Source organism: Ambystoma mexicanum, chromosome 1q (assembly GCF_040938575.1).
Source record: "Ambystoma mexicanum isolate Mex_15411 chromosome 1q, UKY_AmexF1_1, whole genome shotgun sequence".
Lineage (NCBI taxonomy): Eukaryota > Metazoa > Chordata > Amphibia > Caudata > Ambystomatidae > Ambystoma > Ambystoma mexicanum.
This window is the reverse complement of record NC_090922.1, coordinates 1331279154-1331305859: the sequence shown is the minus strand read 5'-3', so window position 1 is coordinate 1331305859 and position 26706 is coordinate 1331279154. Positions and strand designations below refer to the sequence as shown.

Below are 26706 nucleotides of genomic sequence, written 5' to 3'. Positions count from 1 at the left end.
TTTAAGATACACGTGAAAAGCAAACATTTTTAGGGAGGTTTTTTTAGAAACTCTGTTGAAGTGTTTCACAAAACCAACCTGTAATGTCAAAACATTATGTCCATTAAGTTAATTTACACCCCCCTGGCGCCCCAATTTGTAGTGTGACAGCGCAGTCAGCCTTCACTCTTAGAAGGGGATGGGGCTGGTATTAAAATATAGAACAAAGGACTTGCCTTTCAGTAATGTTCTTTCCGAAGGATGTCCCTCCCATGGATTAGTCATCTATGATATTCTATCCCCAGCACAGTTGTCCTTCAGAAATGTTATCTCCAGCAGGTTCTGTAGTGCAGCTCCGATCAACCCCTCTACACACCCCGCCCTTGCCAGGACGTTGGGGCCAGTATATATTGTGGCACCATGCCCCATGACCTAAGTTCAACCTTTTTCCTCCCAAGAAATCCGCCGCTGAGGGACCGCAGAAATAATAAGGTGTACAAGCTATAGATTGGGAGGGCAATAAGGAATCCTTGGGACAAAAATCCATCAGAAAGAACATTACTGAGAGGTAAGTAATTTGTTATTCTAATGTATTCTGTCCACACATTCTTTGTTTGGAGACTGCCCCTGGGTGGTAGTGGTGCGCGGTATACATCAACATAACATTTATGATTGACTGATCTGGAAGAGTAAGGAGAGTGCGAGGACACCACTTAAAGCAAAAAACACTTTTATACTTCTCTGCTGAAGTGAGCATCCACCCATGACAGAGAATCCTACCAGTAACAATTGGCAAACGTCTTCAACAAGGGTCACACCCCTGCCTGGATAATGGCAAAAGTGGGGTGGTAGCCAGACCTCTGGTTGAATGAGTCCTCATGTGCTCAAGTACATCCTCCTACATCCTTCTGAGATACATAAAATGATCCACCTTCTCTGTGTCTGTTTAGTCGCAGCTCTGATAGCAAGGACACCAAAACAATCCACAAAAAAACGGGTCATCTGTCCGGACATCCCTCTTCTGAAAAATATAGTAGCTGGGAGCCCACAATGGGTCAGCCGATACAATCACTTCTCTGCTTTAGGAAGTGCAGGAGGAAAAAACAATAGAAGATGGAACTTTTGAGAGAGATGGACATCCAGCACTACCTTAGGAAGGAAGGACAGTATCACTCAATGCCACCTCTCTAGAACAAAACAAATAGGGAGGTTTAATAGACAATGCCAGGAGATGGCTCACCCGTATGGCGGAAGTGATGGTAACCAGAAAAATAACCTTAAGGGTGAGTGATCTTAAAGAACACGAATTCAGGGGCTGGAACGGCTCGCCCATAGGAAATGTCAACACTAAATGTAAATCCCACGCTAAAACAACCAACTGGCATTGGGGAAACTGGTTGCACATCCCCCGTAAGAACTACATACTGAATGTGACGAACAAGCACGGAGTGATCAAAATCCACTTGGACCCAACCAGATGCATCCTCCTGAGAACTAATGGAATTACAGGTATAGGCAGGAATGCACATAGGAGGTCAATTGCCTGCTACACCGTCAACACAGCCACCAAAGCTCCCTGTCCAGGTAATTTCCTCGAGCAGAACAACTCGCATTTCCGGTTCACACTGGAAGCGAAGAGGCCCAGATGAGGAGTCCCCCAACAGGGAGTAAATGACCCCCCAAAATTCATGACAAGCTCCGATTCGTGGGAGGCTGATGTCTGTCTGCTCAATTTGCCCGCAACAGCGCTCTCTGTCCTGGCGAGATGAGCTGCAGACAGACACGTCGCTCTCCAGAGCCAAGGACCGCAATCGCATCACAGCTCTCTGCACAGAGGCAGGAACCATGCACCTTCGGGACTCTGATAGCAACCACAGGCTGCTCCCTGTCAGGTCTTGCAAGTGAGCACCCAGCCTTTTAATGCTGCAACTGTGACTACCATCAGTTGGGGCAAGCTTGTCTCGCAAGAGGGTCTACTATGACAGGTCTCTGGAAATACTCAAGGGTCTGATTTTAGCCCCTGAAACTGAGCCCACTGATAATGGAGAAGCCACTGGAGCAATCTCATATGCAGCTGGTACTACATGAATGAGTGAGGTCCAAACACCCAGAAAAGGCTGGAAGGCCTCTCCTGAGGATGGAGGGCATTAACAGTCTTGGAGATGTTTGCAACTCGGTACTTGGGTGTGAAATCCCCACCCAGAAGAGCATCCAAGACTGTTCTGATAAATCGAAGTGACTGGGGCGGCGAAATCTGAGACTTCTTGAAGTTCAAGGAGAAGTCCAAGCTATCGAACAGGGTGTGCCTTGGTATCAGCAATAAGACCCTCTCTTGGTTTGCTTCATAGCTTGCCCCCAGATCCTTTCAGGTGTCCTGCCACAGCCATACCGCCACACTCCCCTCTCCTCCTTACTGTTGGAGTTCCCCAAGGTACTGTCATTGGTCCACTTCTTTCCATTCTCCATACTTCAGCTCTTGGCACCCTGATCTCCTCTTACGGCTTCTCCTACCCACTCTTCGCTGACGACACTCAGATCTTCTCCTTACACTCCTTATCCGACAAGCTGCTGTATAAAATGCCAAACTGTCTCTCCACCATCAAATATTAGATGGCGTCTCACTAACTCATGAAAAGACAAAGATGGGAACTGCACTCTGGTCAATTGAAATGTAAAGAATATAATCAGGTTTATTGGTGATAATGTTATTCATAGGGGTGCAGGATGATACATGGGCTTGCTTCCACAGCCCTTATATTCAAGCAAAAACAGAAATGTCTGAACTGAAACTGAACAGAGCTCAACGGCAAACGTCCAAAGGGTTAACAACAGAGTTTAAAAAAAAAGTCAATCAGTTTATCGATAATATTAAACAGTCATAGATTTGATGCAGCAAAGTTCAAAGAAATAAAATCAAACCAGATTTCGTATGTAGTATGTATCCCTCAAGAGTATCCAATCTGGGGATAGTAACAACATGTAAAGTAGCTGACAATTTAACAGCATCACAGTTTTTAATCCTAACTAAAACACATATAAACTAGGCTTGTGGTTTAGTCAAACCTATATCAACTATTTAGCAGACAATGAGGGTAAAATCAAGTCCTACACATTCTGGGACAACTATGTCACATCCTCGGAGGTACCCTCATTTTTCCAGAAAGTAACACAAATAATGTTGTGCTACTCCCAAAAAATCAATATACCTTCATCATAACACAATAATAAGGTTTGTTTCAGAAATAATTAGATTATTCACATCTGCCAAAAAGGGTGACAAATGGCAAGCAAAGAAACCCATAATTAATCTGATCGTTGTAAACAGGACTCTGAGAAATCAGAAATAAAAGTAAACAGAGTAAAATATGCCATACTACCACGACACCTAAAGTGACATTTGTGCAAGCAAATATACCTGATTCATAGATAAATATAAATGCAGAGTCACACAAGAGTTCCGTGCCTGTCAGCACACTACAGGGAAAATGAAAAGTAAGGAATAAGGTATATGAAGTATTAATAGACCAAAGAGTTTAACTGTCCACCAAAAGTGCATACACCTAAAAGAGACAGTACCTGCTTTAGAGCGTCTTAGATCAAGTCAGGCAAATGTTGTTATAAGAAAACTGTATGAAAAAAAAAAACAACAGAAAATCAATCAGAAAATGAAACCGCTGATCGTTTCATACTAAAGAAAGACCTAAGTAGGAAAAAAGATATGAACTCACCAACGACAACATAGTCCATCCCACCAGGAAACGCTGGTATCACGGAGTGAAGTGCCGGGCTGCCGGTACCGTTTGGAAATAGCTGATAGGAGGAAGGAACATGTGCTTCCGGCTCACTGAAGGTCAGAAGTATCGTGGCAGAAAAGCCATCGTGTTAGAATGATAAAAGGCTCTAAATAAAACCCCAACCCGCGGGGAATCAAACAGAGCTCAGTGGAGCTTACAACAGCAAAAAACGTTCTCCAAAAGGAAAATGTAGACGAAAAAGTACATTAAAGAAAAAATAATAAGTAGAGGTCGGTCAAGGCAAGTAAAAAAAACCTGAGCACACGCTGACAGAAAGTCACATATTGCATCGCCTCTCTTCTTCTTACTTGCCTTTACCAACCCCCATATACCACTTCCTCGTCCTAGCACCCCAGTAGTAATCCAGGTCATTACCTCCACATACACCCTCGTCCGAGGACCCCAATAGTAATCTGTAGCATAACTCCCACATCGTTCCTCTTCCTAGTTCTACAATTGTAATTGAAGCCATTAACCCCAAATCTCGCTTCCTCGTCCCAGTACCCAATGTGTATATATATATATATATAAATATATATATATATTTATTTATTTATATATATTTATATATTTTTTTTTATTCAAGAGAGATATAGTAAAAAAATTGTAAATGTACACATAGCTACAAAAATACAATCTCATCATAAGCAAATAAGAACAAAAAAGCAGATACTAAAATAAGAATACATTATTTCTCCATTTGGGAGAGAAACATACATAAAGTCGCACATTAAAACAGTGGATGCATTCCGGTTCTTCATTTGATCATTTCAATTTTCCTTCAGTTTATCCACAATCTTAATCCAAACCTTTGCCACAGCGAAAATGAATGGCAGCTGGTTACCAGACAGGAAGTGCACCCAGAACTCACACAAAATTACATCGTATCTACGCACAATCTTATCAAATATCGCACTTCTTAACATGGTTAATTTATCACAATTCACTAATAGATGTCTTACTGTTTCTAATTGATAAACTTTTGTACATATGCAACAGCTGCGGTATTCCATTGCCAGACCCATACATGGACCCTGTACTGCCACACTTTCATCCTTAAACTGATTTATCCTTAAAAGCATGAATATTTTCCTGTAATGTGATGACAGAAATTTCTTGGCATAGGTTGTGCACTGCCTGGGAGGTATGTCCATAGAACCATCTCTTGTATACTTTGTTTATTTGCATTATCCCAATTCTTGATGACCTCCGATATCTGGTCCTTGCCCAATACCTTATTTCTTATAGTTGTAATATCCAGGTCCCAATCAATGGAGCAATGTCTGTCAGGAAATCTTACACTAAGGCCTTAAGCCATTTAACACTTTAGTTCGTTTTTTAATGATGGTTTCATACATTAGCTTCAAGCTTGTGTAGCTAGCAGTGTTTTTCCCCAAACATGCCACATACCCATAATGTATTGCACTGTATTGTAGTGGTCATTTATATAGCGCCTTTTCCCACATGTATGGCCTCAACACGTTTTGTGGTAGGAACGCCCTCGGGGACCGAAGTCTAGGTTTGGGAACATTCTCAGAAAAGGCTTACAGTGTGTGTGTGCATTTGGCAAAGATTAGGGATTAGGTGAGCTGGCTATGCTCCAGTAAGCAACCCAAGAGGTTAGGCATGTGTGCAGGTGCTGACCAGAAATTGTCATTGGTTGTTGCTGTATTCTAATGGCAGAGATGTTGAGGCAAGTCTGGTGTAAGGGTGAATCCGTTACGTGTCCAGCAAGACGGAATTTGTCATTGTCGTAGCCCCTTTCTAAAGTGTGTGGATGGATAGCCATGCCTGTGACAGATGTCCACCAAAGTGGTCCGTTTATAGATACCTTAAGCTCTCATGGAGCTTATCTTTGATCTCGCTGTGTGATCCGGTCATCTGTGTGTATTAGACAGCTACCCTCAAATCCTAGTCCAGGCAAAATAGAACGGCTATTTTATACTGTCTTCTGAGCGTGGAATCCAGACTGCCTTAAGATCGAGTCATACGATTTTGTAGTGCAATAGACAGGCTACCCTTATATTCTCGGTTCCATATCATTTCATCGTGGGATGTTTTTTCGCTGGGTTTTTTACTGCAGATTTTTTTAATGAAAAAACAAATAGAATTTTAAAAACATTTTTTGGGGGGGTTCCCCCAAAACCCCATCCCCTTTAATTTTTTTTTTATATATTCTCGAACACCCACACCCAATTTACATATTTTTGAACCCCCCCTCAAAAAATTAGATGATCTCTTTTCGGTAAAAAATTTGCAGTAAAAAAACCCGGCGAAGGGGTGACTACCAGGGGGCGCAGAGGGCAATGGCTGCCTGAAGCATTGCTCCGCAGTCCGAGGGGAACAAAAGAGATGATTAAGAGCACTTCCCAACTGCAAAATTACACGTAAAAGGAAGGATCGCCAGCTGAAACCGCGTGGAGTCAAGAAAACAGCCTGGAAAAGGAACTTTAGGAGGTGGAGGGCGAGAATACAGAGGCTACCATCCCCCTCCGGGAAGCTGGAAAATGGCGGCCGGACATAGCGACCACTGAAACTGGGCCCGGAACAAGAGTGACCTTACCGTGGTGCCGTTGTGGAGAAACACCAGAGGTAGCGGTGCAGAGCGGAGACTGCAGCGGTGCCCCCCGGAGTCAGCGAGCCAGTCGGGAAGGTGAGGGTGGTGGCGTCGAGGGGCTCGCTGGTCCACCTGAAGAAGAGCCCCGGTGCGCAGGAAAAGCAGGCGAGCGGGAGCGGAACAGAAGCTGCAGCAGGGCCGTGCGCGCAGCATCGAAGCAGTCGGTAAACAAAGGTAGCAGCGCATATAAGAGCGGCGGACCCGCCCGGGGTGGAGGACTGGAGGTGGACCTGGAGCGGATTAGAGGGAGCAGCACAGCTTCTGTGTGAGGCTCCGGGGACTGACACTGAGGACGTGGAAAGAGGCTTTGGAAGCAGATCTGAGAGAGAGCAGCCCTGCGGACAAGAGAGCCGCTGGCAAGGACCAAGGAAAGGCGAGAGCAGAGCTGGAGGACTGAGTCGGGGAGCAGCAGAGGACGGGACGGATTTAAAGAAGACTGAGCACTCGGTAAGGAGCGGGGGCCAGAGCAGGGGTCCCACCTCCCCTATGTAAGCAGGTGAGGACTCTTCAAGGGGGACCCAATTAACAGTGAGTAGCCCAAAACTGGACTGGAGAAGAAGGGAAGCAAAGAGGGAGGACTGGTGAAAAGGGGTGAAGAGTGGCAAGGCTGCAGACTAGAAGAAACTAAGCAAGGAGTATGGAAAGATTAACATACATGCAGAGAGATCACTAAGAAGAGGGGGGCAGCAGGGGATCCCAGAGGCTAAAAAGACATTAATGGACTCTGCTGGTAGACAGGACCGGGCCCGGCGCATAAGAAGGGGAGAGAGCCACAGACAACAAGGGCAAGAGAAGTAATATGTGAGGAGAAAGGGCAGGTGCCAAATATGGGGAGAAAAGATAAATAGGCACCAGCAAGCCTGAAACCAGAGTGAGAAGGAGCAATTTGAGTTTGAAATAGTGAGGAGCTGCAAGGATCTGGCCCAGAGTACGGCAAAGCAAAAAGGCCGGGGACAGTTAGGCCCCAAAGTGGCTGTAAATAAGCTTGGTGTTTGACCCAACTACGGCAGAGAGCGATTGGGGAAGCGCTGGCCACAAGTGAAAAACAGACCGAACGTAAGAGATTTTAGGACAAGATCGGAAGAAAAGAAGGCTTGCAGCCTAATAGTGAGAGACAGAAGGGGAAGAGAGATAAATATAAGCAAAGCCCAAGCCGGGAGGGGGGGTGGGTACAAAGGCTGCAAAAATACAGAAGAGAGCAGCCAGCTGCCTCAACATTGCAACTAGCGGAACCAGCAGTTAAGAGCATGGCTGTAACAAAGGAAGACATTGCGGGAATTTTGGCAGAAATAAAGGCCCTGTGGTCAGACATTCAGACGTCTATATCCGAAATAAGGGGGAAAGTGGATAGTATTGAAGGAAAAGTTGAAAATCTTGAGAACAACCAAGCCAATGTCGATCTAATAGAAATGAAACTCAATGCAAGAATGACAGATACTGAACTTCGAGAGGAGGAAATCACATTGAAAATGGATGACTTGGAAAACATGGAGCGGAGATCGAATCTACGGATTTTGGGTCTGGCGGAGAAGGATGGGGAAACCCCACAACAAGTGGAGTGCAAGGTACAGGATATTATAAACCTCTTATATGAAGACTAATGAGGAAAGTCGGTAGCAGTGGACAGGGCCCATAGAGGGGGCAGAGCATTTGGAAGGGGCCCGCAATCTATTGGGGTCAAATTCCTGAGCTACAAGGAGAAGACTGAAATTTTGATCAGAGCCAAACAAAGACAGGAAATTGAATATCAAGGATACAAAATTAAGATATATCAGGATCTCTCGAGCATGACCCTGGCAAGGAGGAGGGCTTGTAGACCGCTCACCATATGGCTCACAGAACAGAAAGTCAGATACAGATGGGGATACCTGTTTGACCTCACTTTTGAGTATCAAGGAGAGGACTACAGGGTCACCACTGCCGAGGAGGCCAGCCGGGTCCTAAAGGGGCTGAGAGAGACAAAGGACATGAGAGGTCCGATGGGACCTCAGGAAGCTTCAAGCTCACAAGTGGAGGAACAAGGGAGGGGCCCACAGCAGCAAAGGGCGAAAGTGGGAAGGAAATACTTTAAGCCGAACCTCGTGTCCCCAGTGAAGCCATCATGAGGAAGATATGAACGCGGAGAAAGGGTAGGACATGACCTTCAGAGAGTGGGGTATGAAATCCTGGAGGAAAGCGTGAAATAGGAGGGCAAGGTAAATTAAGGCTACCATTTAGGAATGCGGCTAATAATCCCTGATGGCCCTCAAGTTTGGGAGGGCATCTCCAAGGAGGGACCCAATACAGCCTATTCTGGCTGTGGTTTAGTTTTTCTGGTTCACTCGGTTTATCCAGTTTGTTGTTGAGGGGGAAAATGGGGGGGGATGGGGATATGAATGGAACAACTTGAAAGACTGAGATTGAGCCAATTGCGGGGAGGAATTAAGGAAAGCAACAAGGTGCAATGGGAACTGACATAGGAATGTCGCAACAGGCGGATCAAAGAAGGGGGAGGTCGGTATTGAGGGTGGGTACCCTTAATGTCAAGGAACTTAATTCCCCTGCCAAGAGGTCCCTTGTGAGCAGGGAATTTGCTAGGGTAGAATTGGAAGTCCTCTTTATTCAGGAAACCAGACTCAAGGCGGGGGAGGAGAGGCCAATAAGGGGCAGAGAAGTGGGTCAAATATTGTGGGCATCAGGGAGCCAAAAAAAGGGGGGGGACGGGAATAAACGACTCAGGATGGAAAATTTGACGCTGGATCGGTCACCAGAGGGCAGAAGGATAATTCTCAGGGGGGAGTGGGAAGGAAGACGAATTGCGTTGGTGAGAGTATATACTCCTAATCAGGGCCAGGGAGCTTTCAATGAGGGGGCCCTTGCAGCATTGGGATGGAATGAGGAGAACCTGGTGGTGATAGGGGGGGGGGGTTATAATACCTGGGCAGACCCTTTAATGGATAGGCAGCAGACAAAGATCCAAATTAAAGGAGTCAAGTGGGGGGAGACCAGTAGGTTTGCAACCACCCTACAGGAAGAGGGATTGGTTGACATCTGGAGAGAATGCAACCCAGGGGAAAGGGGTTATACCTTCAAATCAGAGGTCTATGATACATTCAGGCGAATTGATTACCTGCTGGTAAATAAAGAACAGAGAGCCAGGGTACAGGATGCGAGTATTCGCCCAGTGGGGTGGACTGACCATGATATGGTCGTGGCAAACATAGAGGTTGACGGGATAAGCCATAGAAGTACCAAATGGAAGTGCAATGAGTGCTTATGGCTGGATAAACTCTACGATAGGGAATTGAGGGAAGCAATAGAGGAGTATTTCCAAATTAATAATAATGGTGAAGTGGACACGACCACGGTATGGGAAGCAGGCAAAGCAGTTCGGAGAGGTAACCTCATAAGGGAAGGAGCGAGGCGAAAAAGGGAACGTAAAACAATTGAAGAGAGGCTCAAAGGGGAAACAATGGGGCTTGAGAAGAAGCTGCACGCCCAAGGGTCATACCATAAAGACCTTAAAGAAAAGCGGGAGTGGTTGAAAAAACTGGGAAATGGGGAGGTAATAAGAAAGTTGAAATTCCTAAAACAAAAATGTTCAGAGAAAGGGGATAAAGCGGATAAGATGCTTGCTTCCAGGCTTCGGGCGCGAAGAGCAGAGAGGTGGGTAGAAGGCCTTCGAACGGAGGAGGGGGAATTAACTAGAGCATCAAAAGAAATAGCGAACCAATTTGCAAAATATTATGAAACTCTTTACATGTCTGAGACGGAGCAGGGGGAGAAGGAAATGGGGGAGTAAAATAAAGAATAATTCTTCCAAAAGAACAGGAGTAATTTGTCTGACTCAGCTACTGGAGGCAGAGCGAGCCCGTTTGGAATAGGACATAACTCCAGAGGAGGTTCTCAAGGCCATAAAGAGATTACCACCAGAGGGGCGCCAGGGGAGGATGGATAAAACACTTTGGAGATATCCTGGCTCCACACCTAGCGAGTCTATTTAACACCGTACGGGAGAAGGGAGTCACGCCGCAGTCATTTTCTAAAGCACAGATAGTAGTTATCCCAAAGGGAGGCAAGAACCCCACGTTATGTAAGTCGTATAGGCCGATATCGCTCCTCAACACGGATGCTAACATTTATACAAGGGTATTGGCCTCGCGAATGGAGGGTATTGTTACGCTCACCTGGGTTCCACAGGGGCGCCAAACGAAGCTGGACTGCAACGGTCTCCACCAATGTGACTCGTAGTGTAGTGATGAGCGGCTGCACTTGCCCACTTAGTTTCGTCTGTCTGGCACGTAGGAGGGCTTTCCTAAAGTGGTAAAAATGGTAGTTAGCCGACCGCGGTAAAGAGGTTTAACTTCTGTTTTTTCCGTAACCTCCTTGTGTTCCCCTCATTATGTCTCACCTTATTGTTAAGAAGGATGGGCTCTCCATCCTGCGTCGGAATGCAGGGGTGGGTAGAAACCAGTTAACTTCACTGATCCCGTAATCTTATGGCAGAGTTCCAGACAACAATGACTCGGAGGTAAGTCTTTAATGCCAATCCAAAGTATGATGCAATGCTTTAGAGTTCAGGTTGTCTTATAGTTCACTCTTGCACTGTTTCTTATATTTCTTCCTTTTGCAGAATGGCCCAAGATGGATGTCTCTTCTCCGAAAGAAACGAGGTAGCGCCAAGGTAAGAGTCCGTTTTTGCACCAAGCACTAGTCTTAGCAAGCGATATTGTTCATTCATGTGATTAATCAATTGTCCTCTCTTTATTTTGCAGGTGCGGCGCTACTCTAGAATGAGGGACGTATGATGGTGACTAGCGAGGTCTTGAGCGGGTATTGTTCCCAAGTAAGTATCTTGCTCCAAGCGGCGATCTCATCAGAGTGCCTCGCGGGATCGTTTGGATGAAAGGAGCAACGGTGAGTATCCCGCGGCGCTGCTCCTGACAGTGCAGCGCAGTAACGGGTGTTCCTTTTCCTGCAGGTGCGGCGACTCCCATATGAATGCGATGACAAATGGTAAGGCTCCTGTTCTAATCTGCTTTTCCTTTTCTCTTTTGTAGGTTCGGTTCGTGGAGAACAAGACAGGCGTAGCTGCGGACTGGATGCTGGAGCTGCAGGCACGGTGAGCGTTACGCTGCAGAAGTGCAGAATAACGCAAAGCGTGTTCTGCTCTCCGGGCGTGGTTTAAATAGCCACCACGAAGTAGTCCCCAGGTAAAATAGTCCCAGTACCACACCCAAGAAAGTAGTCCCAGGCAGAAAGTAATCCCTTCAAAGGCCTCACGGTGGCCTGTACATGATTTCTCCACTTGATGACCTGATCTGTCTGAAAAAGGCACTATGAGCCTGGCGCCATGAAGCCCCTAGGCAATCCTTTGGTCCCTCATGAGTTCCCATGGCTGCCTGTACTCTGGGTAGACTGGCCTGCTCCTGATGTCTGGGGGCAGGCATCGTGACAGGTATTATGCCACGACTGGTCCACCCAGACCAAGTTGGTTTCATAAAGGGTAGGCAGGGAGCGGACGCAATGCGAAAGACCTTAGACATAATGGAATATATATGATGGATGAGAAGGGTGACCAGACGCTCCTTAGCATGGATTCCGAAAAGGCGTTCGATCATGTGGAATGAAGCTTCCTGTGGGTGGTGATGAGGGACATGGGATTCGGGGAGACATTCCTAAGGGGGGTTCAGGCATTGTATAGGTCTCCGAGGGGGAGGGTTGTGGGACGTCGGAAGAGTGACGTATGACTAGATGGACGAGGCAGGGATGCCCCATGTCGCCTCTCCTATATGCACTCTACATGAAGGCCCTTGGAAACAATATAAGGGAAAATCAGAATATTAGAGGGATACGGGTGGGGACAAATGAATACAAACTGGCAATGTTTGCTGATGATATATTACTTTATTTGGCTCATCCACATGAAGACACTCCAGATGTCATCCAAGTTATTCAGGAATTTGGGAAATGGTCTGGTGTAAAGTGAACGTGGATAAATCCACTCTTTTTTTTATACAAAAGCAAGGGTAATGAAGGCAGTAGCAATCCGTTAATAGGGGGAATCCCAATGAACTATAAGACTCTTAGATATCTGGGAATTAATATCGCGTGAACCACAAAGGGACTTTATGAGGCTAATTTTCCACAGCTAGTGAAGGAAGTAAAGAAGGACATGGGAAAGTCGACGCATTTAACCATATCGTGGCTGGGTCGAGTTAATGCCTTAAAGATGGCGGTGCTCCTGAAATTACTATATCTATAAGAAATGTTCTCTATCTCTATCCCAAAGGGCCTTTTGTGGCAATAAAGGGGATGATTAATAGGTTTGTCTGGCAGGGCAAAAAGCAAAGAATAGCATATGAAGTCCTGGCCAAGCCGAAAGAGAAAGGGGGAGTGGGTCTGCCTAACATGTACGAGTACTATCGAGACTCCCAGTTCAGGGCACTAGTGCCTCACTTGAAAGAGGAGAACCAAAAACAATGGGTGGCGATTGAAAATTATAGAATAAGACCAGTTTCGCTGGGGGAGTGGTTGTGGGCTCCAAAGAAATGTTTTTCCTAGCAGCGTCATTAATCATTTTGCTATGGGTACCCTTCTGAGGCTTTGGTGGAATAAGGGGGAAATGAAACGGCTCACAACATGGCTGTCGCCAATGAATTGTATATGGGCTCCCCCGGTTCGGGATGACGTAAGAGATCCGTTAAGGTTCCAAAGTTGGTATGAGGCGGGGTTGATAAGAAGTGGCCAAATGGTAAAGCAGGCGGGATGTTTAACGATACAAAAGCTAGAGGCTGGCCTGCAAATAGGCCCACTTGATATATTTAAATTCCTGTTGGCAGGGAAATGGAGGGAACAACTGAAGAGGGATCTCACCCCCATGGAAAAGATCTTCAGTGACTGGGTCAACACGAAGGGTCTTATCTCCAGGTTATATGCAACCTTGATGGAAGCAAAGGATACTAAAGTAGAGGGTCTGAGAAAGAGATGGGAAAAAGACATGGGGACACCGATCTCTGACGCTTTGTGTTCTTGAATTTGCACGCCAGCGCATAAGACATCTATCTCAGTGCAATACAAAATGCACGGATTGAAGTTGCTGCACAGATGGCAATTAGACCCTAAAAGACTTTCCAAGATGTTTGCCCAAACAAGTCCAAAGTCCTGGAGGGGATGTAATGTAGAAGCAAATTATTGACACATGTGGTGGTCGTGCCCCAAGTCACAAACATATTTGAGGGAAGTCCTGGGCTGGATCAGAAAAGTGGAAGGGGTCTCGAGAGATTGTGATCCTAGATTGGTCCTTTTTGGCCTGGAAGCGCAGGGTAATCGATGGGAGAGGGTGCCGCATATGGTACATTTTTTGCTCTTGGCTGCATAGCAATAGGGCGGAAATCGGAATCTCTCCTGACGGAGCAGATTTGGACTAAAAAGGCCAAAGAACTCCACGAGATGGAGAATTTAACAGCTCAACTCCACGACATGGCCTCCGCCAGAGAGATGGATTGGGCCCCTTCAATGCAATCTATAAATAATTAATGAAAAGAGGGTTTATTGCTGTTTTCTTTTTGTCAATGCCTGAATGGCGTGGACTGATTCCAATTGTTCCTTGGTTAGAAATGGGATATAGGGAGGGGCAGGGGGGGTATAGGGGAGACCGTTTAGTTGGGAAATGGGAGATCCATGTTATTGATGAGATATTGTTTTGCTGTTGAAGTTTAACACAAAATGACAATAAAATCAAATAAAAATCATCGATGGCGAAAAATCATCCTGCGATGAAAGGACATTGTACCATATTCTTACTCTATATCTTCTAAGTTCCAGAATAGTCAAACATTGGGCATCTTCTAGTGCAGTATCAAGGATAGCTGCATATAACGTTATGAATTACAGTGGCGACATTTTAGATCTTCTAATTGCAATGGACAGATTACCATCATATATCTTCTACTGCAATAGATAACATTATAAGGTGCCACCCAAAGTTTCTCCTCCCAGATCAAACCGGGTGCAGAACACAGCTAACCCTTCAATCCGTCTAACATTCTGGATCTTCTAAGTGAAATACTTGTGCTAACCAAAAAAGTCTTCACATTTCTTAATGTGCAATTGTTTTTGAAGTAGTTGGTGGGACGGTCCTCTCTAAAGGCTGTGTTATCTCTAGATTGGAACAGGGCATTCTAGCTTAATACATCTTGCAGTTGTAGCAGATAGCTTGTCTCCATTATCTTGTGATTGCCAATTTCAAGAACATTGCATGCCTATTTTGTGCCCCGAGCGGCTATCCTGATACCTTTCTTTGGTAAAGTACCGGCTACCATCAGAATGTCAAGAGTTGTATACCGTTAGCCTGAGTGTACCAGTCAGAGCGAAGGAGGCCCGAAAGGCTGATGTGGGTTTGTGTACAGTCAGTGGTCTGCAGGTTCAACGATTAGGGCGGGCCGTGCAACAATGGGCAGTTGTATGTAGGGCGGGCAGCCGTGACAACAGCCGGCATCCACTGCAAATGTGTCTTGTTGGTGTTTAGATGTGAGTGAGGCTGATGTATGCAAATGAAGCGGTGGGTGGAGGGGAAGGGGGTTTCAGGTTGCTGTAGGCAATAGCCAGGTTTTTAGGGCCTTTCTGAAGGAGAGGTGGTTATCAATCCGGTGGATGTGGCGAGGAAGAGAGTTTCAGATCACAGGGGCTTGGTGTAATGCTTATGCGCTAAAATAACATGGGGCCAGTGCGCGGCCATCTTGACCATTCACGTCACATCACTGTAATAAAGCTTATGTTTTTCGTAAGCTTCGCGAGCTCAGCAGAATAGACATGCATCTCAGTAGCAAAGGCAAAGCAAGGTCACAAATATTGTTGCTGAATGGACTTACTGTGGAGAATAGTTATGGGATTGTCCGCTGAAGGACGAACTGAGACGGGAGTCTGAGTGCTCTGCAGTTGCAGTGATAAGGGGTCCTGGGAATAAATGCGAGGAGAGGGAAGATGGATTTTTCCCCTTCTGGCTGTTTTTTTCCACTCTTTGCCACTTTTACTTGTTATCTGCTCTTCGGCCGAGGGCAGCCATAACTGAAAGAGGCGGGGAAAAGTCCCCATAAAGAGCAGAGGCTTGGAAGCCAAAAAGTCAGTCAGAACTTGGATCCCCGGGTGATGAAGTCTCACTGGTTGGGAGGACGCTCCACTCCAGACCCCGTTATTGCGCGCAATTTCTTTACCTACCTGCGCTCAGACTAAGCAATGTCGTATTGGGCAAGATGAAGGTGTCTTCTGTAGCAGCATTAATGGTGATGATGTTTCCCTTCTATATTCATGTATAAACATCTATATGTTTGCCTGGTGTTTTGTATTCATCTATCTATATATCTCTCTATATATATTCACTAACAAAAACATTGTTAAAGGGACGTTATGGCTAAGTTGCACTAGCAAAAACCAATGAAATTCTACGGAAAAACATTGTTACAGGATCGTTATGGTTACAGGTAAAACCGAACGCCCCCCCCCCTAAATTCAACAGTTACGGTAAACTAAGCAACCATAACTCGCGCCACCACCGTGCGCTGCTAAGACTAACACCCATAACATCAAAGATGACATCAAAAATGTCATTGATGACAGCACTGATGACATCACATATGTGGCCCACTTATTGTTGGTCACTGAAATATCTAGGCCTGGTGGTTTTGGTCACTAAGAGTCAGAATATTCAAATTCAAAAGGTGCTGTATATCTAGACGTTAACCTTTTTATATGTTCTTAAAGTACTTTCCTTAGGGTTTGGTCTCAGCTCATGGTGCACATACATGGGGCAATAAGCAGGCCTCAAACACACAATTCATTTGTATACATGAAAATAAACTTTAATGCTATTAACGGTTTCGGACTAAATGTCTGAATAAAAATCACTGAGCCCACCGAAAGACCTAAAACACACACCACGAAAAATTCTAACTACCAAAAGTTAGAACTTTTCGTGGTATGTGTTTAGGTGGGGTCAGTATGGGGGTGGGGGGTTGTCCCCCACAACACCGCCTCCGACACCTGTCAGAGCAAAAAAACAAAAACCCTGCTCACTATACTATACAGTATAGTGAGCGGGAGAAACCACTGCAGCTGACGAAAAAAAAAATTCAAATAAAAATGAACATTTTTAAAAAATTAAAAGAACCCTGCAGTGCTGGTTCCCGATGACGGAAGTGAAAGAGAACCGGTGCTGCAGGGACACAGCGCGAAGGAAGGAAAGTTAAGTAGAGTGGTAGGGTATGTTGGGAGTGTGTTGTGGGTAGGGGTGTATGTATGTATGGTTTTATACTGGATGTTTGCGTGGGAAATGTACGAACATTTGTAGTTGTTCCCATGCGAACATTTCTGTTGCAGATTTTTCCGCGACTAAAATATCACACAGATCCCTATTCTAACATTTTCTGATCATGCTGTTTCTTTCTGTTTACTTTAGTTTCCCTGAATGTGCCTCTGATTTGTATGCATTGTGGGTCTTCATATGTATTCTTTGTACTAGCACAAGTGTGTAGTAAGTCTTGAATTGTTAGCTGGTTATTACATATTTAACATTATACAATTCCCCCTGACATTATGTTACCAACATTATAAACACAACCCCTTGTAGGGACTGTACATCAAAATTTATTTCACATGTGATGTCATCAATGACATTTGTGATGTCATCTTTGATGTTATGGGTGTTAGTCTTAGCAGTGCATGGTGGTGGCGCGAGTTATGGTTGCTTAGCTTACCATAAATGTCGAATTTGTTTTTTTCCCGGTTTTACCTGTAACCATAACGTCCCTGTAACAACGTTTTTCCATAGAAATTCAAAGGTTTTTGCAAGTGCAACTTAACCATAACGTCCCATTAACAATGTTTTTGTTAGTGAATTTCACAGGTTTTTAGTAGGCCACTGTAACCAGAACGTTTCTTTAGCACAGCTTTTTCTGTAAAGAGGATATGTATTTTGTATGGCAACATAACCATAACATCTCGTTAACAACGGTTTGTTACTAATTCCTTGGCTGCCCTCATGATAAACGTGTGGAAAATGCAAATTGTATGGTGTATGTATCCATTTGCGCTACCCCTTACTTTCCAGAATAGTGTTGGTGTATCGTACCAATTATAGATGTATATAGTAAATGTTGTTTAGTGTGGCAGTAGGCTCTCTTTTTGTGTTAACAGGGCATGATAAATCTGTGCCACACAGTACTGGCCGAGATGACTACAAATGAGCAATATGGACGTTTCCAAGGGACACTGCACCTGGTTGGCGTATGTGCAATCACACTGCAAGTATCTGTAGGACTCCATTAGTGGCCGCATCTTCGAATGCACTTTTAAGTGGCTGTGGAAGCGCACATGTTTCCGTTCTACACCTAGACCCATGCATAGGTCCTTCACTGTATGCTGGTAATGCCGCCCTTGTCGCCAGCCCTACGGATTCATGCAGTAGGCTACCGCATTTAAAGTACTGCTGCCAACTTCGTGGGTGGCTCTGCAAACCTACCAATGTGCGGCTACAGTACTCTTAGCTGTATAACGGCCAGTGGTAAACGAGGAACAGCAACCTGCAATGTCACGTGGCCGTGTTAAATGTCGCATTACTTTAATTTATCTGCTGCTTACCTTTCCATGACCCGTGAAACAAATACATTGTGTCTTCACTCAGCGGTGTGACGGAAAGTATCAAGAGGTCGCCTGCCTGTCGTACATTTGAAGAAAACATGTAACTGCAGGTGGTACAGTTTGTAATAAGTCTGCAAAATGGCGAAGCTGCTGCACCTTCCTCACGCACATACTAGTGTATGCAAAGGCAAGTAAGGAAACAGCAAAATTTACAGAGCGCAAACAACCTTAGTGCTGGTTGGAAAAGCGCTGTAGCTGCATGGGTCGCACAGAATAAATGGCTTCCTGCTGCAAGTAATAAAACTGTGTTTCCCGTCCTTGTAAACATTCTTGTATTCCACAATGTATGTATATCCGTGAATGCTACCCCCTAACACTAATGGCGTAGCATAAAGTGTTTGTACTGCATGTGAAATTAAAGCACAAGGGACCAGTGGCCAGGCTACCGCCCTTCTAGCAATTACGTAGGGTACTTTCATGTTCAGCTTTTTGCACATCTGCTGGGGGCAACAAGACGGGCACTCCTGTAGGGCAGCGGAGCTGTAAAACACCCTTTGCAAACCATATGCCGCGCTACAGACCCTTACCAGGCAAAGGGCATTGTATTGTGCATGTACTGCAACACGCTACTGTACAGAGGGAAGGTACTTGGAAAGGCGTGGGAACGGTCCTTACGGGAGCATTACAATGACTGGCGCCTATGTAGGTGAAGACCACCCAATAATCCCGTCTCCCGGCACACCCCCTATTGTATCCAGGCAGGTGCTGCCCATTCTGTACTGGAACTTTCCTGCCGTTCCTTCTGTGGCGTGTGTGAGAACACCATAATAAATGAAAATGAACTGTGAAAGGGAAAAATGTGAATAAAGAAAGCACCTTTCACAGATCAACAACAGAATTGCCAATGCACGCATGCAGGGTGGGAGGCGTGGCAGTGTGGTAAACACTGTAGTTCAATCAGTTACAAAGGGGGTCGCTGTACAAAGAGCTTTTTTTTTTAGGTGTTCCAGAGCATTTACTAGAGAGTCCCAGCACAACCACTAAGCCACTAAGTACAAAAAAAAGTCACTACTTTCAAGAAGGGCACCAAGCCAATTTAGATGGGGTGTGCAAAAAATCCGGGTGGCTGGCAAAGTAAGATAAACGTTATGTCTGAGGAAAAGTGTTTGTGCTGTGAAACGTCATAGTCCCATGGCACATGTCGAAGAAAGGCACAAATACTCTTCTTTGCACTGTACCGCGTTGTCTGCATTCACAGACCAAATAGAAAATGACGCTGCCACATCGGTGGCTGCATAATGTGATAGAAACGTATGCAAGGGATCTAAAACAAACATATCAACTGGGCAAGTGCCTCCTTCATCACAAACAGCACTTAAGGTTGTGTAACATGCTGCTCCATTTTCCCTGCGCAATGAACAACAATAATATCAGCATGATTGCATGTCACCAGAGTGTCAAACAGAGAAACCAAAATCTGGCACTTCCTTGTAGCTCCTCCATAGCACTACACATGCACATGATAGATTGCAAAATGAGTAGCCACTGAACAGTGCTTTCCATTCACTTTCACTCATTGCATGTCGGAATCCCCTAAAACCTGCACGCTGCGCCTCGTGAAACCACAGCCATAACCGCACCCTCTGCATTTCTGTCAACAAATACACTGTGTACCACAGTCTGTCCGTACACACCACACCCACAAACCTTATTACCCAATCCCGTATCCTCTGCAGGCCCATTTCTATGGCCGTCATCTGCAAAAGGGGCTTATGTAACAGGTGCCACCCAGCAACTATTGTGATATTTGCTGACTTTTTCTGCTGGGCGCGCGCAGGAGTTGGGGAATAACTTTCATCCAGGGTAACGGACGTCATTAGGTGTGGTGGCTCTTAAAAGAACCTTTGTTTTTTGTTTGTTTTGTAAAGGTGTTTCTGTAGAAACACTTTTTTTGCGTTCTTCATGCGTAAATGTGTGTTTTCAACGTCAGATCACATTCTTATAATAGGGTCTTCACTAAAGTGTGTAAATTGTGAAACAACATTTCATTGCCACTGTGCGACAAAGACATGCCATTTGCCTTGAAAAGGTGTATGTATCGCGAACCATTGTTCTCATTCTCACAAGAAAAGCAGCACTCAAGAAGTCACACGTTTCTGTTGATGAGACCCCTTTCGACCTCTGGCTGGCGATAGTAATCATTGGAATACTTAAACACTATTCTCGGGGGTAATCATGAGAAAAGCACCTTGGCAGTAGGAAAAATGTGCTGCACTGCTTTCATCATAATCTTCAGCAGACTAAACACACAGGAACAAGGCATGTAACCCAAAAAGAAGGCGCCAAAGTGCATGATCACAAAACGTACAGTTGCCCAATACGCAATGTGTTTAAATTCTACAAGCAGTCCGCCGAAACAGCACGATTCGACACTAGACCACAAAGCGTCCACTCCCTCCAAACTGAAATTGCCAGACAAGTCTTCTTGGAGGGCATAAACACACAGATCTTCCACAAAGCCATGACCCACGACGAAAACTGTGCGTCTTGCCAGGTTTGCCAGTCACAGTACACAAAGTAATGGGGGAAACTGAATGCCGCCCTTTCCTGTGACGCACACCCAGAGCACCTGATTGGCCAAAATCCATAGTCTCATTTCCATTGGCCACCATGGTGAGAAGCGCAAAATGTGCCACGTGCCTTTCCCCAATGAGCCGCGCCCGGCCGCGCCCGGTGAGGCAGGACTCCTCCTTCTCCATATTGGAGCTCTTTCCTGGAGGTACACCATGAGCACCTGATTGGCCAAAGGCCATAGTCCCATTTCCATTGGCCAGCATGCTGAGAAGTGCAGAATGTGCCACATGCCTTTTTACAAGTACCGTGCGGGGCGTGGCCCTGTACAGCAGGAGGAGTCCTTTTTTCTATTGGTGCGCTTTCCTGTGACACACACCCTGAGCACCACCTGATAGGACAATCGCTGCAGTCCCATTTCCATAGGCCAGCATGGTGAGAAGCGCCGAATGTGGCACGTGACGGTCCCCAAGTACGTCGAGGGCCGGGCCCGAGTGAAGCAGGAGTCCCTCTTCCTATTGGCGCACACCCCAAGCATGGGATTGGACAATCCCCACAGTTCCATTTTCGTGGCCGCCACTTGCAAAATCCCTGAATGTAGCTTTCACGCTGCGTGCGGATGTGGGGGAATATCTTGCAACCAGGGTAGGGATAGTCTGTGGTAAGGGGCGACTCTACAAAGAGCTGGTGTTTTTTTTTTTGTTTAGATACTTCTACAGAAACACCTTTTTTCGGTTATTACCTTTTGTGAGTTCTTCTGCTCACATTAGTACAGTTAACTCTTCACAGCAGCCTGCAGACGAGCAAACAAAACTCATTGCCAATGGGTGACAACAAAATGCAATTTTCTTGGAAACAAACTGCCTTTCCACAACTAATGAGGTCATTGTTGCAGAACAACATTCCACGAGCGGACAAAAAAGTGTACATGCTTCTGTTGATGAGACACCTTCCGGCGTCCGGCTCAGAACAACATCCATGAGCTGTAGGCCATACTCTTTGTGGTATTATGGATGAGAAAAGCACCTTGGCGGTGGGAAAAAGCGTCCTCGCGACATTCAGCAATCAGTCTACGGAACAAATCTAAGCAAGGCAGGTAAACCATATGCATGCCGTCGTAATGGATGACTATGACATCTACTACTGGAAAAGTGGCGAGGTCTTTGCAAAGTGCATGCATATCGGCAAAATTGAACTCATACATAGCGTTCCACGATGCGTCCACTCCTACCAAAGCAAAATTGCTGTCAAAGTGTCTTTGGAGGGCATAGTTGGGCAGATCTATGACAAAGGGACCACTACAGTTAACACAATGCGTTTCACCATGTCAGCCAGCCTCAGTACGCAAAATGTTATGTACAACAGTTACACCTCCCCTTCCTGTTAACTACACCCACACTACCTGATTGGCTAATCCCCAGACTGCCATGGCAATTGGGCAAGGCAGTGTAAAGGGTATATTTTGGCATGTGCACCTCCCAAAGTTGCGCGAGGGCCGCACCCTTGTAAAGCTGGAGATGTCCTCCTTCCCTTCACAATATCTTCTCTGCAGCTCTACTTTATTGGGTTATGCGTAAATAGGCACACACGCATCCACCAGTCGCATCGAAACCGCCATCATCCAACACTGTCACTCTTGTACAACACTTAAAATGTACCATTACACATTTACAGTACAAATGTCGTGCCATTCCAAAGCACGTCCACTACAAAGTTCAATGAAAGTATGCACCATTTCTCCATCCGTGTACATCCACATAGCCACCCTGGATGTGGCAAGTGTAATCCGGAAAGTACAGTGTGATGCACTACCTTTTCGTGATAGTGTGGGGGTGGAGGGGAGTGGGGGTACACAATATCAAACTGGGTAGGGGATTCAGTCTTCCATCGTAGATGTATTAAGGTGCGTGCCAGTAACTGTTTTTGTATTTTCTCTTTAAATGCGTTTGTACAGTGTAAAAACAAACAGCATTGCCAATGGCGCTCAAATAAATGCAATTTCTACAGAACCAGTGATGCGTATTTTGCGACCTCATGATCTCATAGTGGTTGGAGAACATGCCAGCAGTCTGCATAAAATCACGCATAAATCTGTTTATAGCACACCTTCCGACCTCTGGCTACGGACAAATTACACCGTCATGGACCCAAACTCCTCTTGGTTTTATATATGAGTAAACGACCTTTGCAGTAGGAAAAATATGCATCACTGGGATCAGCAACCTCTTCAGGTGATGGATTAATTATCCACACGACATGTTACCCAAATGTAGACTTCCATAATGCAGCACGACAAAGTCAAAGTTCGTGATGGATGCCACATATCTACAAAGGCGACCCATCCCACCGAAACTGCAGTCACCCTTACAGGCCCAGAGAGCGTCCACTCCTTCCAAACCGAAATTACCAGCAACGCCTCTTTGTACACAACACCTGTGCAGATGGCGCACAAAGGTATCACTGACGATAAGAACTGTGCATCTAGCCATCTCGACTACCCTCACGAAACAGTATTGGGAGGAAATGGTACCGCCCCTTCCTGTAAACCACACCCTAAATTCCTACTTGCCTATTTCCCACAATTCCATTTTCCTTTCCACCCTGCTCATAATGGCTGGATATGCACGTGCGCTGTCCCCATCTACAGTGAGGGCCACAGCCCAGTAAAGCTGAGACAATACTTTTCCTTTGGATGGTCACTTTTTGCAACCCTCCCCCATTGGGTGCTGTCAAATTTTCAAACACGCAAGCAGTAATTACATACAAAAACTCTGCATTGCAGAGTGTCATTTCTATACACCACTCCATATTTACCGTTAAACACTCTTAGTACACGTTCCGTTTCATTGCAAAGCCTCTCCACCAGAAACTTCTGCTAAATAATGCATGATTGCAGCATCCACAAAGATCCTAAGACTCACCCAGCACACCTTTGGCCATGCACACAACATTGCAGCCCTTCACACACCCACCACAACAATATACATCCAAGCAAGCGACCATGTGGGTACCTAACTTTATGCACAAACGTAACATCCGTAGCAGCACTTCTACCCAACTCCCTCACACCATAAAACACCCATTCACGAAAAGGTGTCACACATAGCAGAAACCACAAACACACCACAGCTTGTATCACCCCTACGCACTGCCATTCACAAAGTATTGTGTCACTGGCAACCTATGCACAACAGCTGCACAATATTGGGCCTACTTCAATAAATATGCACACAACAGAGTAACCAACCACATATAAGATGCACTTCAACCATACCCACTTCCATACTCACAATACGTACACACTGCAACCTGTGGCCACACTGTACAACACTTCACTGCACCATCTCCTGCTGCACACCAAATACTGTAGCATGTTGCAACTATCACCACAACCATGGAATGCACAATACACGCTTTGCAACTCACTTGTAGTGCTATAGCCCGTTGACAATGTGCTCCACGCCCATTCTCCAAAGATCACCACCCCGTGCCTTATGCACAATCAAACCTGCATTGCTCCAGTGGGTGTGCTTCATGCACACATTACCTGCACCGTAATGCAATCATGCATGTCAGCACGTCACCAACTACCACTATGCACATATGCACCACTGGCACCAGCACTCCTAACAAACCTCCACACCGCAATAGACATGCACAGCGTTACATGCAACAGTTACCATAATGTATAAACATTACACTGTTTCCGGCACCCCTACGCGCTTTCATTCACATTCTATTGTCTTACCGAATTCCACTCAGGAGGTATTGTGTCACTGCCAACATAACCGCAAAATGTTTACAACATTGCGCATACTGCACGCATTGTGCACACAGCACACTATCCTAAACTGCCCTTCAACCCATACCCTCTACCATACTGACAGTATGAAAAGCACTGCACCCAGAGCCCACACTGCGTGACCTTTCACTACAGCATCTCCAAACACAGTGCACCGCCATGGAGCTATGCAGCAACAAATTGCAACAGTTTACCATAAAGTACAAACAAAAGAATCTGTCCTGCATCCCTGTGCACTTTCAATCACATACTATGGGCGTACCCACTTCCATTCAAAGTATTGTGCCACTTCCAACGTACCCACAATATGTTTGCAACAGTGGCCTATAACGGCTGAAATGTGCTCCACAACTATTCCTTCCATGTCACCACCCTCTAACTGATGCACATTCAAAAATACATTACTATCATGGGTGTCCTCAAGGCCTAAGCTCCTCAGTGCATGGCCTACGGGCCACATACACACCACTGCCACCAGCACTCCTACCCAACCTGTACAGCACCATGACGCTATGCAACAACAAATTGCACCAGTTAACAGAACGTCCATGTGGGCAGCTAACATTAAGCACAAACAAAACACCCATGCATGAAAAAAGGTTGCAATTACCAGAATCCACAAACACACCACAGCCTCCACTACCGCTACCCACAGCCATTCACAAAGTATTGTGTCACTAACCACAACATTTTCACAACATTGGGCCTACTTGAAGAAATCTGCACACAGCATAGGCCGTGAATACACCCACAGCAACGTACTGTCACCATGTCACCCACAACGACCATCCACATACACACCACTGCCACCAGCACTTCTACCCAACCTGCGTACCACCATGCAGCAACAAATTGCAACAGTGAACATAATATACAAAGAAAACACTCTCTCCTGCACCCCTGTGCACTTTCATTCACTTATTGTGGTCGTACCCACTTCCATTCACAAAGTACTGTGTCACTGCCAACCTACCCACATTCTGGTCGCAACACTGGCCCTACTGCAACCAATCTGCACATACCACACTATACAAGCACCACCCTGTACCGAATGCAGAGTAAAACATGCATTCCTGCGGTGGGTATGTTGCAGCCCTACACTCTTGAGTGCATGCCCTACGGCCTACGCCCATGCACCCAATAGTCTAATCCTTCCACCATCATTCCCCCATGCATGCCACAAAGTGTCCAACTACTGCATTCCATCCGCACCGCACAGCCACCCACGCTCCCACCCACCCTATATCATGTGCAATTTACTCCCCTTCTGCAATTCACCTGCCACCACTCACCACAAAAAGAGGTAGCCACAAACAGGTTGCGGCAGAATCTATGGGGCCGCTACGACAGCAGCCTCCAGTCACCACACACAGTACTCGCCTACATATGTCACATTAACCACTTCTCACTCCCCCACCCATTCCCTCCCTTACTGCTGCCAACGCATTCCGTACGGTACATTTTCCAGACCCTTCCGCTGCCGCACTGTCCTCCGATATACCATTGCGGCTTTCCCAAAAAATGTTGACGTACACCAGGCTTCCCTCCAGCCAACCACAGGCCACGTCCAAACTTCTCCGACAGCACGCCATACCGCGAGCCAATGACACTACTGTCCGCGGAGCGAACAGGGAAATGGGTCCGCGGAGCGGAACCAGATTTGTCACATTTTTTAGGACGTACATTTCAGTTCTTTGCAACAAAACTACTGGTTGGATTACCACCAAACACACAAAAGCATGCTTTCTGGCCCAAGCCCCCACTCCTGCCGCAAATTTGGTGAAAATCCGTCCAGCCATTCAGCCTGTAGCCATGCCCTAAATTTTTCCCCATTCAGTCTATGGAAAAAAAGAAAATGTTGGGTCCCCCCTATAACTTTGCCCCCCCAACCCCAACAAAATTTTCCCCAACTTGGCGAAAAGATTCAGGCCCGACCATATACTTTTTTGCAAAGTTTGGTGAGGATTCATCCAGGGGGAGCAAAGTTATAAGCCGCCAAAAAATTGCTCTTCCTATGAGTTTAGCAACTTAACCATAACTACACACCCGATACCGCGGCCTGTGTAATGTGTATATCTGTGTGGAGGAAATAAACGGCCTATAGCGTTTTTTTTAAAATAATCACAGTCATTGGCTGTTATGTGTTTTATTTTTTGCCTGTCTGAATCCAACAGTTCATTGTGCAGGAGGGGCCAGGGACAGGTAAGTCTAAGGTATTCCCCCAGCCCCCCATGGCCAGGTAAATCCTCCCAATATGGTGTCGCAATGAGGGATAACAAGAAGGAGAGCAGAACCAAATCTGAGGTTCCTATTGGGTTGGTAGCATT

At 45.8% G+C, this 26706-nt stretch overlaps 1 protein-coding gene across 5 annotated transcripts in view; it reads right to left on the bottom strand.

The window, feature by feature from the left end:
* The window catches only part of TUT4 (terminal uridylyl transferase 4), a 2154442-nt gene that overhangs the window by 6069 nt on the left and 2121667 nt on the right, over window positions 1–26706 (bottom strand). The window lies entirely within an intron of this gene.